At 38.1% G+C, this 8,357-nt stretch overlaps 1 non-coding gene across 1 annotated transcript; it reads left to right on the forward strand.

Moving 5' to 3' along the window:
• Positions 1-5,651: 5,651 nt before the first annotated feature.
• On the forward strand, positions 5,652-5,763 carry LOC114922917. Its single transcript, XR_003810526.1, has one exon. It is a non-coding gene; the product is annotated as a U5 spliceosomal RNA (small nuclear RNA).
• Positions 5,764-8,357: the final 2,594 nt, after the last annotated feature.

Genomic DNA, 8,357 nt, shown 5'->3' on the forward strand with positions numbered 1-8,357 from the left:
AAGGTTTAGCCTTAAAAGTAAACTTGATTCCTTATTTTACTTTATTTTATTTTATTTTTTGCTTTGTTTTTATTGATATTTTGTCAAGAGACAGCAACTAAGCAAGAGAAGGGCCTATTCTTTTTATATAGCTTTCTAGTTAGCAGAAGTGAACAGATATCCTCAATCTAGGTATATATTCAATTGACCTTACTAAACTACTAAACTAAAGTGTTGATTGAAGAGTAATCAATGTTGTTTCAGTAAAGTTACATAATAAACAAACTGAGACCTTGGAAGACAGGTTTTTGAAGCTGAAAATTACTTTTTCATTGAAGAAAAAATGTCAGACTATTTCTGAGTAGAAATGCTTAGGAAGTGCAATAGTAAAAGAGGAGATGATTTCTGGATCAGCTGATTAATTGCATTTATTTTGTGTAGCTGTGTAAAGGCTCAAGCACAAAATATCAATTTGATGTTAAGATCCATCTGAATAACTGGTTAGAATCAAAGCCTAAGTGAGCACAAGCTTAAAATATTAATATAAATAAAAAGGTTCTTACTTGGGTAGATTTTGTTTTTTAAAAACTCCAGTGAAATACGCACACATCTATGTAGAAAGACTACTTTCTCTTTTGAAACAAAAGAGCTGAGAGAAAAAAATCAAACTTTTATCTCCCTGGGTTACTGTGAACTTACAATTAAGGTTTTAAAACCAGAAATGGGACCTCAACAGTTACTTTTTACCTAACTTAAGCTCGAGTAAATGGAACTGAAGGAACAATCAACAGCTATGACCTTTTGATATTCAGCATAGTAGTAGACTCTTAACTTTCCAAATTGATAGAGTAAATGGAGAGGAGTAGAGATGGATCATATACAGCAGGGGTCTTCAAACTTGGCAACTTTAAGATTTGTGGACTTCAACTCCCAGAATTCCTCAGCCAGCCTTAAGTCTTAAAGACTTAAAGTGGCTAAGTTTGAAGACTCCCCCCATATACAGTATATAAATATTCTACCGACAGGTGCTTCTTTTCTTAGGCAATAAGCTCTCTTGATGTCAGCTAACTATGGTGGTCATGGTTACCAATTCCCTCCATTAAATCTCCAAAGACAAATTCCTTAACATGGAGTCTAAGAAACATCCACACGCCTAAGTCTTATATCTCTTGTGGGTTGGAGTGAAAAAAATGTTATGCAACAAAAAATATTATGCTTTAATTAGTTTGATCTATGCAAATGCGATATTTCTCAGTACAAATTATAATAGCCTTTTTCACAAATCATACCAACATTATTGGTTTATTTCTTATTTAGTGTAATTTATGAAAACATCAATTTTATGTTAGCATTATGTACAAGCCACAATGGCTTATTCAACAAAGCATGATTAAAATGTATCCTAATAAAGTTTTTATGTGAATCAGATCATAGAAAATATGGATACTGGTGAAGACAACTAGGAATACTAGCTATCAATAGACATCTTAGACTTGTTTCATTTTCTATTTTAAGAGAAGATCTGAGCTAAAGGTAGAAAATATGTTGCAATACCTCATCATTATCAATAGTAACAAGCTTGCTTAAGATTATTCAAATGAACGTTTGAAAGCTCCTTTTAGTTTATTTAATTTAACTAAATAACTTTTAATTCTAAATTACTAATGCTACTGGAGCCTCAGTTACACCATAGCATTTACACACATATAACACTGGGAAGCCATAGATGGTCTGCTATCTTAAACATTTGGGGAGATGAATTTTAGGAAAACATCAATACCAAGTGAAACACAAAAGGAAAAGGTTTATTTTTTTTCCTAATCCCTCTGTTTAAAGAATAATATTAACAGTACCACCAATTCTCAACTTTGTTTTGTTAAATATTTTCTGTTAATTGTAATGAAAAACTTTGTACCAATTTAATGTTTGGCAAAAATATATTCTTGGTTCTTAACAGGTTCAGACTTAATCCTTTAAATTCACTCTCAGAATACATATGTATAACTGTAGAGAAGCATCATTCAGTCAAACTTACATGTTGAAGGGGCTTTCACAGATACAACTCCGCCTTTAAACCCAGAGGTAGCAATCTTCCTTCTCATCATTTTTACTTTAGATTGGACTGCCCTTTCCCAGAGTGAGCAGGAACAGGAAAAGGCTTCGTCATTTTTGTTGCCTTCACCTGGAATAGGTAAACCAGCATTTCCTGGAATGAAGCCAAGTCTAAGCAGACCCACACTTTCCTTATAGGGTAAACAATTATGAGCAAATAGCCAAAATAATACAAGCATTGCTTTGAATATAGCTTCATAGTTCTAGATATCAACTTTGTTGTTACCCAGTAATCAAGAAAGGAAAAACACAAGGTAGAAAAAAATGCTGCAAGCATATATCACTTTGAAATGAATTTAACAGCACAGCAACAAAGCACTAAAAATAGAAATTAGCCAAATACAGCAAAAAGAGCTATACTTAGCTAAATTTTTTGAGGTTTGAAGCATGCTTAGATTCTAGCAGATATTTTAGTAGGATACTCAAGCAGTTCTTTAGTAGGATGGATACCACCCTCACACACACACACACACACACTTCTCACAACCTAATTACTTGTAGTAAGTGCAGACGACCAAAAGACTGCACTGAAGGAAACTCATCTGCAGTTTTTCACATATCAGCAGCTGTTTTCCTTACTACGTTAGGCTGTGGAGTTCCTCATGATGTTTTATTAAATAAACCACAATTAGCTGGCTTTAATCAGTGGATTCATACAAAAAAGTAAAGCATGAGCAAACAAACATGTGCATACAGTATATTAAGGTGTAGTAATCTTCACATTGTTTCTTAAATTAACTAGGATCTTGTAACACAAAATGGATAAATAATGGTTTTTGTAAACTCAGCTGTGGTTTCTTTAGCTTCTGTTTAGTATGTTTTGTTAACAAAGAACAACTTGCTTTAAATGTAAGGTATCTTTTTCGTTTTTTTCTGATAGATATTAGTCAAATTAGAACTCTTTTGTTTTTTAAAAAATAAGGCCTATATGTAATTTCATGTGACAATCTGAAACAGTCTTTAATAATAAATATTTTAATAAATTCAAGCCAAAACCAATGGCAACGTTTACATTAACTTTGGCAGGATTAAATGACATTCCTCATGGAGACTTTATAATTAGGAAACATATTAAAGAAAGACTTGATATGATTGTCTTTGTCTGAACTGTTAATCGTAGTAGAGGTTATTCTTCTGAGTGGAGGTTTTTAAATTATGATAAATAGAAAATTTCTGTTTTATAATGCTAAAACTAGTTTCAGGTCAGGAGTTTATTATATCATATTTAGGGGCAGCCTGATTCACAATTCCAGAGAATATTGTACTGCATTCAGCATACCATGCAAATCAAGGCAACTTGCTAAATATGGTTTGACTTACCATGGGCAATTGTGTCATTTGAACACAGTGAATGTTACTTGTTCTTCAGGCTTCCTGCAGTCAGAAAAAGGCTGAGGTAAAAAGGAAACCGATATAATCATTTTTGATCTAGATCAGGGGTAGGCAACCTCGGCTCTTTTATGACTCATGGACTTCAGCATAGCTGACTCATGAATTCTGGGAGTTGAAGTCCATGAGTCATAAAAGAGCCGAGGTTGCCTACCCCTGATCTAGTACAAAAGTAAAGAAATCAGGTGCATCTTATTGATTCACATTTCCACAGAATTCACATTTAAAATTACTTTTAGAGAAATGCTCTCATTTAATTGGGGAAAAACATCAGTATCACTTGAATGATTCTCATGATGATGCAATAACAATTTATTTTAAAAGTAGGTTTTCACAAACTGTTGCCTGTGTAGTAACATATACATCCTGCTGTTTCTAGATCATTAAAACTATTGACATTATTGACATGAAGCTATAAAAAGAACTTGCAAGTCAGAAAATACAATAGTTAATTGTATTCAATGCACAAACAGTTGGCTAGTTTACGGTTCACTGTGTTGCATAAAGCCAGTTGAGTGAATTGACTCAGTACACTTGGTTAAGCATTCATGAATGAATATGTTAATATTATTTGTCTTGCCTTTCATTGGTACACTTGGACATTCAAGTCTGTTTGGAAACTAAAATTCTCAGGAAAAGGCTAGAGGCCAACACTGCCCAGCCATGAGAATCCAACAAGTTGGATTTTCTCACTATACCTTAATAGTGCTGTACCTGGTAGAGCGTCCTAGAAGAAAAATATTTTTGAGTTTACTAGAATTATAACCCAATTTTCTTTCACTTCGAGTCTTGTTAAATAAACTCTAAGAGATAAAATACGGGACACTCCACTCATCCCGACCCTCTTTGACTAACCAGAGTTCAGTGTATAGTCAGATTATGAAATTGGTGATCTGATGTTATCGGAAATTTCTAGAGAACTTCTATTTTCTTTTTATGGTAGGAAACGGTGTTTGAAACAAGTCACAAATAGAACCAGCGGTGATTTCCTGCTGACTCCTAAGATCCAATTATTAATAAGATCACCATTTTTTTCTTCATTGTTTGTCAGTCCTTCAAGGTAGATTGGACTAAGAAATCAAAGCCATGTAAGTCTGTACTACTTTTATTGTAAAACTTCACTAATTGTCTTGAAAATCTGCATGTGCTTTCCCCTCCCTCCCTTATCTTCATGTGAACAAGGGAGGAGCCTGTCTGAGACATTTACTTATATTCCTTTCTTAGTCTGGGCTTAGACCCCTTTTATCTGACCTTTGCCTTCTTTCTCTACTGTAGTTCAAGGTTGAACTGTGGGGGTCCTAGGTACTCCTTAGGTTGGTTGTTTGGGTTGTTTTCTTGAAGATGTTTCATTACCCAACTAGATAACACCATCACCACTGATAATGTTACCTAGTTGGATAATGAAATGTCTGCAAGAAAACAAACTCAGGGAACACATAGAATCTTCCTCCTGTCTTTCAGATTGTTCCTTTTGCCCTCTACATTGCCCTACCATTCATTCATTCATTCATTCATTCATTCATTCATTCATTCATTCATTCATTCATTCATTCATTCCCTTATTTTTATAAATAACTCAAGGTAGGGAACATATATAATACTCAGTTGAGCTGAGATACTCATCCAGCTGCTTTTCATATCTAAGGTAGGATTAGAACTGTTAGTCTCCTAGTTCACGGCTTTTCAACCGGTGGTATGCGGTGGTACATTGGCACCTGGCAGGTGGTATACAGTCCTACCCAGCCCAGCCAAGTGTAGTGGGGGAGAGAATGAGCCAAAGCGGCGCAGCACAGGACTTGCTGTGAGAGAGCTGTAGGCTGGATGGGGTGAGGCAAAGGCCTCAGGTTCGGCACTTCCGGCTCACCGGGAAGAGAAAGGAGGAGGAGGGGGATGGAGACAGGAGAGGCTATAAAAGGAGGCAGTTTGGGCAGGAGAGGGAGAGGAAAAAGAAAGATGCAGCGTTAGGAAGATGAGTCAGCTGGATCTGCACTGAAGGGAAAAGAAGGAGGAGGGGAGGGAGATAGGAGATCAAACAGGCTGGCTGGGAGCTGATCTACAACTTCTCTGGCAGTCATCAGTGCCGGACATGCAGACAGGTGGCAGTGACAAACAGGCAAGAAATGCAGCAGGGGAGGGGTCGCCCTCCATGAGGAATGAAGAAAGGCAGCATTATACTCTGGTTTCTCTTCAGATCGTATAAATCTTTCGCCTTTTACTAAAGATTTCCGTGGAGAGGAGCATTTATGAGTTTTCGTAACCATTCGAATGAACAATTTTTATCAATATGGAGAAGATGGATTGTTTATATTCAAAAGAAGCATAGAGTGGTAGAATATAATTTAGGTTTTTAGATTCTTTTTTATTTTGTTTACTTTTTCTATCTTTTCGTGTAGATTAAGATATCTTGTGGAGTTAGAGATATTAGTATTTGCTTACTTTTATATGAATATTATCCTGGGATTAGGTTTGGGAAGTCCGGGGGGGGGATGGGGGTTTTTTATTTGTTATTGTGTTTACTTATGTTATGATTGTTTTTTATGATGTAAAATAATAAAACTTCTTTGGAAAAAAAAGAAAAGAAAGGCAGCATTGACTGGAGATGAGGCATGGAGGGAGGGAGGAAGGAAGGAGATGGCAATGAGAAAGAGGGAGGAGAGAAGAGGAGGGAGGGAGGGAAACAGAAACAAAAGAAGTGTTGGAAGGAAAAGCCGGGGGGGGGCTTGCTTTCCAGCCGGGAGGCTATACCTTTAAAAGAAAAGAAAAAAAATGAAGCACTGCCATTTGAAATAAGCGAAAGGAAGCTGGTTGCTCCAGCTGCTCGAGAGGAGATGTTTATTGGCAGAAGCGAAGTACCGTTTCAGCAGTTCGGTTCTGGATCAGCTGAACAGCAAACCAGGAGAGTGGAAGGATTCTTATGTGATTTTGTGACTTTGAAGTTCTGGGATTTGTGCAATGTGGGCTTTGTGTTCTTAAGGAGTATTTGGCAATTTCTATTGTGGCTGATGGCTCGTGTTGGATTTTGGGGTGAGGGGTTATTGGTTCTAATTCAGGCATGTCCAAAGTCCGGCCCGTGGGCCATTTGCGGCCCGCGTTCCGGTTTAATATGGCCCTCTAACAGCCCTCCCTGCTCTGGGTAAATGCGGCCCTCCCACCACCCTCCCTATCACAGCGGTTCTCACCCTGTGGGTTGCGACACTCTGAACGGCGTTCCGGCATTTTTTTTTTGATGGATTTTTTCAACTTTTCCATGAGCTGTGCTACTCCCTCTATTCTATTGGCTTTCGAACACCAATAGAATAGACTCTATTATTTGAATAGACTCTTAATCTATTGGCTTTCGAACGCCAATAGGAATTGTCCAGACCTGGCCGTTAAAGGCTGTTTGTGCACTGCTGAGCGCGCCAAANGAAGCTCAGAACAATTTATTTGAGATTCTCTATTTTATGCCCTGTGAGGTGAGTAGGGCTGGGAGAAACTGATTGGTCTCAAGTCACATATCAGTCTAATACTTTAACCACTAGACTACAATAGCCTTTAAAGATCTCTTGAAGATAAAAGAAAAATACCATCCTTTGCCACAAACTTTGTTCAGTGTTTATCTTGGTCAGGTGATTTCCTGCTGACTCCTAAGATCACCATTTTTTTCTTCATTGTTTGTCAGTCCTTCAAGGTAGATTGGACTAAGAAATCAAAGCCATGTAAGTCTGTACTACTTTTATTGTAAAACTTCACTAATTGTCTTGAAAATCTGCATGTGCTTTCCCCTCCCTCCCTTATCTTCATGTGAACAAGGGAGGAGCCTGTCTGAGACATTTACTTATATTCCTTTCTTAGTCTGGGCTTAGGCCCCTTTTATCTGACCTTTGCCTTCTTTCTCTACTGTAGTTCAAGGTTGAACTGTGGGGGTCCTAGGTACTCCTTAAGTTGGTTGTTTGGGTTGTTTTCTTGAAGATGTTTCATTACCCAACTAGATAACATCATCACCACTGATAATGTTACCTAGTTGGATAATGAAATGTCTGCAAGAAAACAAACTCAGGGAACACATAGAATCTTCCTCCTGTCTTTCAGATTGTTCCTTTTGCCCTCTACATTGCCCTACCATTCATTCATTCATTCATTCATTCATTCATTCATTCATTCATTCATTCATTCATCCATCCATCCATCCATTCATTCATTCATTCATTCATTCATTCATCCATCCATCCATCCATTCATTCATTCATTCATTCATTCATTCATTCATCCATTCCCTTATTTTTATAAATAACTCAAGGTAGGGAACATATATAATACTCAGTTGAGCTGAGATACTCATCCAGCTGCTTTTCATATCTAAGGTAGGATTAGAACTGTTAGTCTCCTAGTTCACGGCTTTTCAACCGGTGGTATGTGGTGGTACATTGGCACCTGGCAGGTGGTACACAGTCCTACCCAGCCCAGCCAAGTGTAGTGGGGGAGAGAATGAGCCAAAGCGGTGCAGCACAGGACTTGCTGTGAGAGTGCTGCAGGCTGGATGGGGTGAGGCAAAGGCCTCAGGTTCGGCACTTCCGGCTCACCCGGAAGAGAAAGGAGGAGGAGGGGGACAGAGACAGGAGAGGCTATAAAAGGAGGCAGTTTGGGCAGGAGAGGGAGAGGGAAAAAAAGATGCAGTGTTAGGAAGATGAGTCAGCTGGATCTGCACTGAAGGGAAAAGAAGGAGGAGGGGAGGGAGATAGGAGATCAAACAGGCTGGCTGGGAGCTGATCTACAACTTCTGTGGCAGTCATCAGTGCCGGACATGCAGACAGGTGGCAGCGACAAACAGGCAAGAAATGCAGCAGGGGAGGGGTCGCCCTCCATGAGGAATGAAGAAAGGCAGCATTGACTGGAGG

The sequence above is a fragment of the Protobothrops mucrosquamatus genome, unplaced genomic scaffold (genome assembly GCF_001527695.2).
Source record: "Protobothrops mucrosquamatus isolate PMUCROS unplaced genomic scaffold, P.Mucros_1.0 scaffold1315, whole genome shotgun sequence".
Classification (NCBI taxonomy): Eukaryota; Metazoa; Chordata; class Lepidosauria; order Squamata; family Viperidae; genus Protobothrops; species Protobothrops mucrosquamatus.